We start from the raw sequence: 8,929 nt of genomic DNA, 5'->3' as shown, positions 1-8,929 counted from the left end.
TCATGGAAAAGAGGTTGGGTGTTTTTTTCCTGTTGTAATAGAAGAGTTTTGAGGGCTTTTTTGTGTGTGATAGAATATTGATGTTTGTGGGCTTACTGCTTGGGACGTAGGGTTGTTTCTAATACAGCGGAAGGATTTTAGGTAGACAGTGGAATTGTTGAAAAGTTTGGTTTCTTTTTGAGCTCTTTCCTGGCCAGAAGCCCCAGTCTGTATAAATATTTCACTACTAATGCGTTCATGTCACCAATTGTGCATAAGAATGTTTTCTTGTGGTGCTTGGCATATGACTGTATCTGGTTTCATCTGAAATTCTACAGTAGGTTGTGATCACTCCATAGACTTCCAGTTTTTCTCGGCAAGAAATTTCAGAGTTTTACAAGAAGTTGAGGCTGGTGCTGTAATTTGTAATGGAAACGCACAAGAAATAGTCAGAAAATGTCCGGTTGAAAGTGTGTGCTTCAGATAAGACGCTTAGCGTTCTGATTAACTGTCGTGGTCGTGCTTCGTAATAACTCTTTGAACGTGGAAGTTCTCTTGGTGAAGTTGTAGTGAGTGTAATGTCGAGTCAACCGTGGCATTCCCCTTTGCCTGCAGCTTCCTCCGTCTGCCAGCCTTCCTCAGTTAGATGTACAGCATCACTGCTCATCTAGTTTTTTCTGAATGACTCAGTCCTGCAGGTAAATTGTTCTTGTGCAGGCACATTGCTTCTTGAGCAGGGATGACTACCATGGGATACAACTGGTGGTTCCTAGTTTTAGTTCATCTGGGATGACTGCAGCGGGTTGTTCCTGGTTCCAGTCATCTACTCTGCTCAATGGAGAATGAGAATCGGTTTCACTTTATTGCAAATCCGTTAAGGTAGTGTGTGATTTCAGCAGCAGCATGGCCATGAGCCATTGGGCAGAAGCTGCTCCTACCGCCCTGAAGCTGGCTATCTCTTCTTTTGACTTGGAGCCCTGAAAAATATAGCTGCATCTGCTCTTCAGTACTTCTTGCAGAGGTCTGTGCTCACCTTGGGTGCGTGTGTTCAGGCTGGCGAGGTAGTTAATCCCTCTAAGGTCAGAGATCTACAGGGTGATCAGAAACTGTCCTGACAGTCTTATGTCATCGTCGTCTGTCCTGCCGTGTTGTCCCCTCGGACTTTCACGGTGCTATTTCCTCTTGCCGGAGGCTACTCCTTCTACAGCAAGCGTGGCGGAAAGGAAAGCGTGACAGCGTCGCTCTTTGGAAGCGTGTGAGTTCATACAGATTCACTTTGGGTGCACCTTTGCTCCTGCTGTGGGCTCATGGCCTCTGACAGAAGTGTGGAGCAGATCGCAGGCTGGAGAAAGTTAAATCCCCCCAGGGAGAGTCATCACCTGACACCCTTCAGCCTTCTGCACTCCCCTCAATCACTGCTTGCTTTGTTTTTGGGGTTTTTTTTTGTCTTAAAAGTAGCAGCTGCTACTTTTGTTAGAGGTGCAGTTGAAATACCTTTCTATTGCAGAATTTTCACTAGTATATACAATATTGAAGATGTCCCCAGGTGATACAGTGACTTCACTGGCAAAACTGACTTAGAAAGACTGCGGTTTGCTTCCCCTCAGGTGTGCCACCGCGGATTTAGGGAGCCACGTTGCAGACCCGCTGTCTGAAAGATCCACATTAACAATATCCCCTGTGAAATACTGTGTATCATCTGCTTCCCCTTTCCAGTCTTTTCCTGGGGAAGAGATTTAGGTAGATTGATACAGGACTGAGTCGGCTGTGTTAAAACCCAACCTGTGGGTCTTTTTTTTTTTTTTTTTAGTTTTTTAGGTTTATTTATTTATTATGTAGTAATAAACAGAACCAAACCTTACCCGGTATTTTTTCCCAGAAGAAGCAGGCAGGGAGAGGGAAGTGAGAAAATAAGTCGTTTTTCAGAACTACCTGCAAAATCTCAAAACCTGGGGTTATGAGATAATTTGGGGTGGAAGGGACCTCAGGAGGTCTCTGGTCTAACGTTCTGCTCACAGCAGGGTCTGCTCCGAGGTCTGACCAGCTTGCTCGGGGCTGTCTCCAGTCTGGTCTTGAGAACTTCCAAGGGAAGAGACTGGGCAACCTGTACTAATGCTTGGCTGCCGTCATGGGGGGAGAAAAATTCATCTTTATAAATTCTTAAGTGGAATGAAGTTTAGGAAGGGAATGGCCAAGTCAGGGGACCTTTGCTAAGGTGGTAGTTTGAAGGCTTAGATGTTTGAGATCTGTGAGTTGAAACACTGCACTTGATCTTTGTGTTCTGGAAGTAGAAGAATTCTCTCATTTAGCAACCAAACTAAAAAAAGGAAAAATCCGTGTCTATAGAGGCTTGCATTACCTGTGCAGAAGGGTTTGGATGTCGCTGTAGTTTTGGCTCTGGAACTGTTCACATGTAAAACTGTTAAATGAGGGGCAGCAGTATTTTTGTTTTCCTCCTTGCTTCAATATGTTGCTGCTTTTTTCCCAAGGTAAAAATGAGGCAAACCATTCCCTGACACTGAGGTTATTTTGGTATACAACACGAGGAGAGAGGGACGGGCTGGAACAGTAAGCCTTCCACTGAAATACCTGTTTATGAAAAGGGACGCGTGCTCTCTTGAGTAAAGGATGGTCTTCGCCATTTTAACTAGTCGTTTTCTCCGGACCGTCATTTAGCTTAGCTCACGGGAGAGTTTCTTAAATGGCTGCCACAGTCGCTTCTTAAGACTAAACCAGTTCAGGCGTGGATCTTGCACACTTTTTTTAGCTGACAAGCTCCCGTTCTCAATTTGAACTGCAGCGGTAGTGTCTGAACCGTGTGTATTCACACACAGTTCTCAGGCAGTCTTTGGCTATTATTCCCGTAACTATATATCTGCATTTTGGGAATAAATGTGAGTTGTTACGAACAGAAGACATATTACTACTTGCAGATCAGTAATTTACTTTTTGATTAGTCTGTTTAGTGAAATGTCGCTTTAGTGGTGTTGATGCCACATGCACGTATACTTGTGAGGTGATTGCATGTACCCTCTACCCCCGCTCATGCCTCGTTCTTTGTGGTGTTACGTAGCAGGCAACGCTGCTGCATTTTAAGGTTTGGTTGCCAGTTTTAATATATTAAGGTTTTCTGTGCCCCAAATGATGCTAAAGCAAGCCACTGCAACCCAGAAGTTAACTCTGGTATTTTCCTGTAGCAGAGTTCAGAAGACCTGAGCATCTACTTGATGAATTCGTCGGGCTTGTTGCTATCAATATAGACAAAAATTAATTTTAGTTTTTAACTGTTTTATGTAACACTTAAAGAGCTATTAAAGATAACTGAGTAAATTTGAACAGGATGTATATTTGTCATTGTCTTGGAGAGATTGCAGATACTGCTGATTTTAAAGTGTTCCGTTATTAATCGATTATCTTAAACGGCATGAAAGATGTTGGCAATTACACCAGTGGTTTTGTAGGTGGAAGTAAAACTGTGTAGTGTCCTGTGAGTTCTGTTCAGGTGTTTCTTTGCAGGCGGTAGGAGAGATATAAAGAGAGAAAACTCAGTGCATCACTTCCACAGCATTCGCATTTTGGAGTATCCCCTTCCAGTCCAAGCGGCTACGGAACGTTGGAATAAGACACGAAAATCTCCTGCCTGCGTGCAGAAATGGGCATTGCCTGGAAGCATACCTCTGCTTCTGAAGTAGTGGGTTCGAAAATCAGCTGTGTGAAACTGATGTCTCCTGAAGGCTGTTTGCATTAAATAAACCTGTGGTGATGCCAATTCAGTTTCACTTTTACCATTTGACTTCCATCATGAATTAGAGTAATACAGACGTCCCAAAGTCCAGTGGGTTTCTGTTGTCAGAGGAACGCTGTATGTTTGTGAGTCTGAGACGTGCCTGCTAGGTTCATCACTTGACAGTCCAAAGGTGTCTGAAAGAGACTGGCCAAATTCAGTTCCATTTATTCCCATATCCGTATGCTGGAGAATGTATTGGATGTGATCTTTTGGCTCAGTTGTTGCTGCAAGTGTCACTAACCTTCTGAAAACACCTACTCTGCATGTCTTTCCCGAGACTCCTAAAATACGCGTGGAATAAAAACAGTGACGTATTCTTTTAGTGTCACCCAAGCCTGATGTTTTCTTGCTCAATGTCTTTTCTTTATCTCTTTACCGTAAGATTTGTATTCTTCATCTCTCAGATATCATATATCATTTCCTTCAAATTGTTCATCTGGAGCGTTAACAAATGTGCTCAACGCTGTATCCGTACATCGGGACTCCCTTGGTCGATTGAGTCTTTCCTTGTTGTCCATGAGTTTAGGAGTTCACGAATGATTTTTCACTCTTTTGAACCCATTCTCTTTTCTGATGGTGCTATGCATTGAACAGTGTGAGTGTGTCAGCCTGTATATTGTAAGTATCCCATAGTTTTTCTCTGCTGGGCCTTGGGTACCATTATCTTTTTATAGGTAGCAGCTCTTTGTTCCCATGAGTGCCCTTGAGGCAAAAAAAGTGCTTTGTACTTCTCTGAATTGCTGCAGCAGAAAATGAAAAGGCACTGAAGAACAGGGAAATCCTTTTTCACAGGAATTGCTGTTATATTGACATACCATAGCTTCGGACAAGATCTGATGATACCAATGTAGCCATATGATCTTTAGCTACTGCCAGGAAATTTTCATAAGCAAATGCCCTCAAAGCCATCTGTTCTACCCTGGCTGGAGTCATGATCGCTTGGAGGCAAGGAAATAGGACTTGAATAGTCAAGAATTGCGGTAATTGTCTCGAAACAACTCTTTAATCGTAGGATGCTCTTTCACCTGATGTGTAATGCTAACAGATTGTCGCTGAAAGAGTTGCTCCTGATCTCCTGCCACACACCCTTCTCCGCGTGTCTAGCTTCAAACTCCTGCTCTAGATTGCTCGTAGCGTGTCTGGCGACTGCAAAGGTGCAAGATGAAGTACTTTGGCTCACTGGTAGGATGGGAAACTAGTGTTAGTTTTCTTTGAAGTTGGTTTGCTGACCCAGCACAGGCTGCAGCTTCCCGATTGCTGGACCTGGCACAAGTGGCAGGAGCACATGGAGTGGTGGGAAGAGGTCAGACTACTACTTTTGGCAGCAGCTGGCCATTAATATAGATGAGATGTAATGTGACACTGCATCTTGCTGGAAATAGAAGGCAGAAAATGATTGACAGTGCATCACTTTGACTAGAAGTGTATGAAATGCAGAAATGATAATCCACAAACTAGGACAGACCAGGTAGATATGGTAGGCAAAGCTTAGGAGAAAGGAATAGAGGTCCCAGAGGCTGTTCTCCTAAAAGCTGCCTATGAAGTCTGTGGCAAAGAAGGATCTAGAACCTCTCGAGGGCTGTATGCATTCTGTGAGGTAGCCTGGAATGGGCTTAATGTTTCTGGAGGTGATTGCTTTTTTTTTTTTTTTGGTAGATTTTCTGGTTTGGGGTTTGCCTCTTTTTTTTTTTTCTCTCTCCCTTCCATAGACTGGGATCGTACAGGCTATATATTTTGGAAATATTTAAAAGTTGCGGGAATCATTCTGAACTCTAGAGGCATTGCAGTATTTTAGCAATGCTTTTGAAGCCGCGAAGGAGGTGATTGCTTTAGCAGTATTTCAGGCTATAGGCAAGGCCGTTTGTTTCCGTGAGCTGTCAGGCCTTCTCCGTACTGCTTCAGAATATTGAAAGCTGAACTTTGTTTCTTAAAGTATGCTTGACTTCTGTGAGATCTTTTTATGCCCCATTATGGTTTGGTTTCCACTCAACAGGAAAATGCTTCGTTGTGGTCGGCTCCATTGCAATATGTATTGGAGCATCTAGTTACAGAATTGTTGACGTTGGAAGGGACATCTGGAGACAATCAAGAGCAACCCGTTGCTTAGAGCTGGGTCAGCTAGAGCAGGTTGCCCAGGACCATTGCTAGTCTGGTTTTGTATACCTCCAGTGCAGACACCGCAACCTCCTGGGGCAATGTGTTCCCGTGTTTCATCACTCTTGCAGCAAAAAAAAAGCTTTTCCTTATGTTTAAATATATTCCAGTTTGTGCCCATTGACTCTTGTCTCTGGATGCCATTGAGAAGAAACTGGCTGGGTCTGCTGTACACCCTTCCATCAGATATTTGTGCACGTGGATCAGATCCTCTTGAGCCATTTCTTCTCCAGGTTGAACAGCGCAGGCGCTCTCAGCCTCTCCTATGTCAGATGGTCCAGTCCCTCAGTCGTCTTTGTGGCCCCTTGCTGAAGTTGCTTCATTCCGTCCATGTCTCTCTCTCAAAACTCAAGAGCCCAGTGCTGGGCACAGTACTGCTCTGTGGCTGAGGACCTGGGGGTCCTGGTGGACACAAAGTTGACCGTGAGCCAGCCACGTGCTCCTGTGACAAAGAAGTCCCCCAGCACCCTGGGCTGTGTTCAGAGCACTGCCGGTGGGTCGAGGGAGCAGATCCTGCCCTCTGCTCAGCCCTGGGGAGACCCGGATGGGGTGGTGGGTCCAGGGATCCCATCTCCCCAGGACAGGAGAGACGGGGACAGAGCGGAGTGAGTCCAGCAAAAGGCCGCAGAGATGCCGGAGGGTCTGGAGCACCTGAGATGGGAGGAAGGGCTGGGAGAGGGGTTCAGCCTGGAGAGGAGGGGGCTCAGGGGGTCTTGTCCCCGGGTAGAGATGTCTGATGGGGGAGTAGAGACGAGGGAGCCAGACTGCTCTCAGCTGTGCCCAGGGACGGGACAAGAGGCAATGGGCTCATGTTGAAAATCAGGAAATTCCAGTTAAACGTAAGAAAAAAACTTTTTTTGTTTTAAGGGTGATCAGAAACTAGATCAGGTTGGGGAGTCTCCACCCTTGGGGCTATATAAAACCTGACTGCATGAGATTCTGAGCAGCCTGTTACAGGTGCCTGTACTAGGAGGTGATTCCCCCACAGGTAAAGGGCTTTGTCTTTCTCTGTTGAACTTCACGAGGTTCCCGCTGGCCTGTTTCTGCAGCCCGTTGAGATCCCTCCGACTGGCAGCGCGCTCATCTGCTCTGTCCACCACTCCTCCCAGTGTTGTGTTGGCTGCAAACGGGCTGAGGGTGCACTGTGGTCCCGTTGTGCAGGTCCCTGATGAAGATGTTGGACAGCCTCAACCCCTGGGCTCTGCCCCCTGTCACTGACCTCCGGCTGGACTTCAGTGCTTGTTGCAACCCTTTGAACTGGGCTGTTCAGCCAGTTTTCCATCCCCATCCCTGTTTGTCCAGGCTGGGCTTCATCAGCTTGTCTGTGGGCGTGTTACGGGAGATGGTGTGGAAAGCCTTGCTGAAGTGGAGACAAGCAGCATCCCCTGCGCTCCCCTCACCCTCCACGCCAGTCCTCTCGTCAAGGGAGGCTCTTGGGCTGCTCTGGCATGATGTCCCTTTTGTCCCATTGCTTCCTTGTCCTCCTTCATGAGTTGGGAAATGGTTTCCAGGAGGGTTTGCTCTGTCACCTGGGTGGGGTAAGAGCTGTCCAGCCTGTAGTTCATGTAGTTCATGCTTATCCTTGAAGAGGGGAATTATGTCTTTTCCATCCTGAAAATTTGTCAAGGATCACAGAAACTTTGAGTAGAACTGAAGCAACAGGCTCCAACATTTACATATTTATACATAAATCACATAAAAATCTGTGTGCGTGAACACGTACATAAAACCATGCAAGGTATATATGAATCCGAAAGATGCTGAGTGGCTTTAGGGCAGAAGTTAGATCACACCCTCTTTGCCTCTTTGAGGATTTCAACGTAGGAAACCCGCTCGTCCGAATGGTTGAGCTGGTTCTTCCCCTTGACACAAGACTCATGGACCAAGAGGCCTCCTGCAGATCTCTGGCTGTTGGCAAGTCCTTACCACCGGCTGAAAGCAAAGCTGTACTTTTAGGGTTGCGTTTCTTTTCCCCTGTAAGGGCAGAACTGCTGCCGTTACACCATGCTAGGTTCGGTTTGCTTGAACTTGTGCTATCCTTAATTCACGGGAAGGTGACTGCTACCTTTCCCTCAGAAGCCCTACTCTATCTGGTGGTGCTGTAAAGAAAGCAGTGTCAGCTATTTTTGCTTTTCCACAAATGCTGTTGTGTTCTAAGCCACAGTTATTTTTCTGGACAAAAGCGTCATCATACCATCTTGACAGGCTGGGAGAGTTGGGGCTGTTCAGCCTGGAGAAGAGAAGGCTCCGGGGAGACCTTATTGTGGCCTTCCAGTGCCTAAAGGGGCTCCAGGAGAGCTGGGGAGGGACTTTTTACTGGGGCATGGAGTGATAGGATGAGGGGGAATGGCTTCAAACTGGAAGAGGGGAGATTTAGATGAGCTATGAGGAAGAAATTGTTGGCTGTGAGGGTGGTGAGCCCCTGGGGCAGGTTGCCCCGAGAAGCTGTGGCTGCCCCATCCCTGGAGGTGTTCAAGGCCAGGTTGGACAGGGCTTGGAGCAACCTGGGCTGGTGGGAGGTGTCCCTGCCCAGGGCAGGGGGTGGCACTGGGTGGTCTTCAAGTTCCCTTCCAACCCAAACCATTCTATAATTCTACGATGTTCTCGCTGAGCATCCTGATTGCTTCAGCTTTGGAGTCCCGGCTCCCTGACACTCCTGTTATCCCTGGTTTACATACTCTTTTTTTCTTTCCTTTCTTCTGACTTGAGGCCTTTCCCCAGAACGTTCCTTCCCAGGTTGGGCTGGCGTAAAGCAGGTGAACCGGGAAGGAGAAGCTCGACGTGCCCCATGCCAGCCAGAATTCCCTGGTGGATTATCACTGCAAAGCCGAGATGAGCGCTACTGCTCCATCTATAAACCTATCTATAAACCCTTTCCCAGCTGAGCCCCACCGTGAAATGCCTCTGTTACATCAAAAAACAGCCGGCGAGGCAGAGAGCGGTTATTTAGCCTTGACAGTGGTGTTCGTACTAGGTTAGCGAGAAACTGGCCACGAGTAAGTGCAGGTT

The sequence above is a fragment of the Charadrius vociferus genome, unplaced genomic scaffold, assembly GCF_000708025.1.
Source record: "Charadrius vociferus isolate BGI_N301 unplaced genomic scaffold, ASM70802v2 scaffold423, whole genome shotgun sequence".
Taxonomy (NCBI): Eukaryota; Metazoa; Chordata; class Aves; order Charadriiformes; family Charadriidae; genus Charadrius; species Charadrius vociferus.
Note: the sequence above shows the minus strand (reverse complement) of the source record.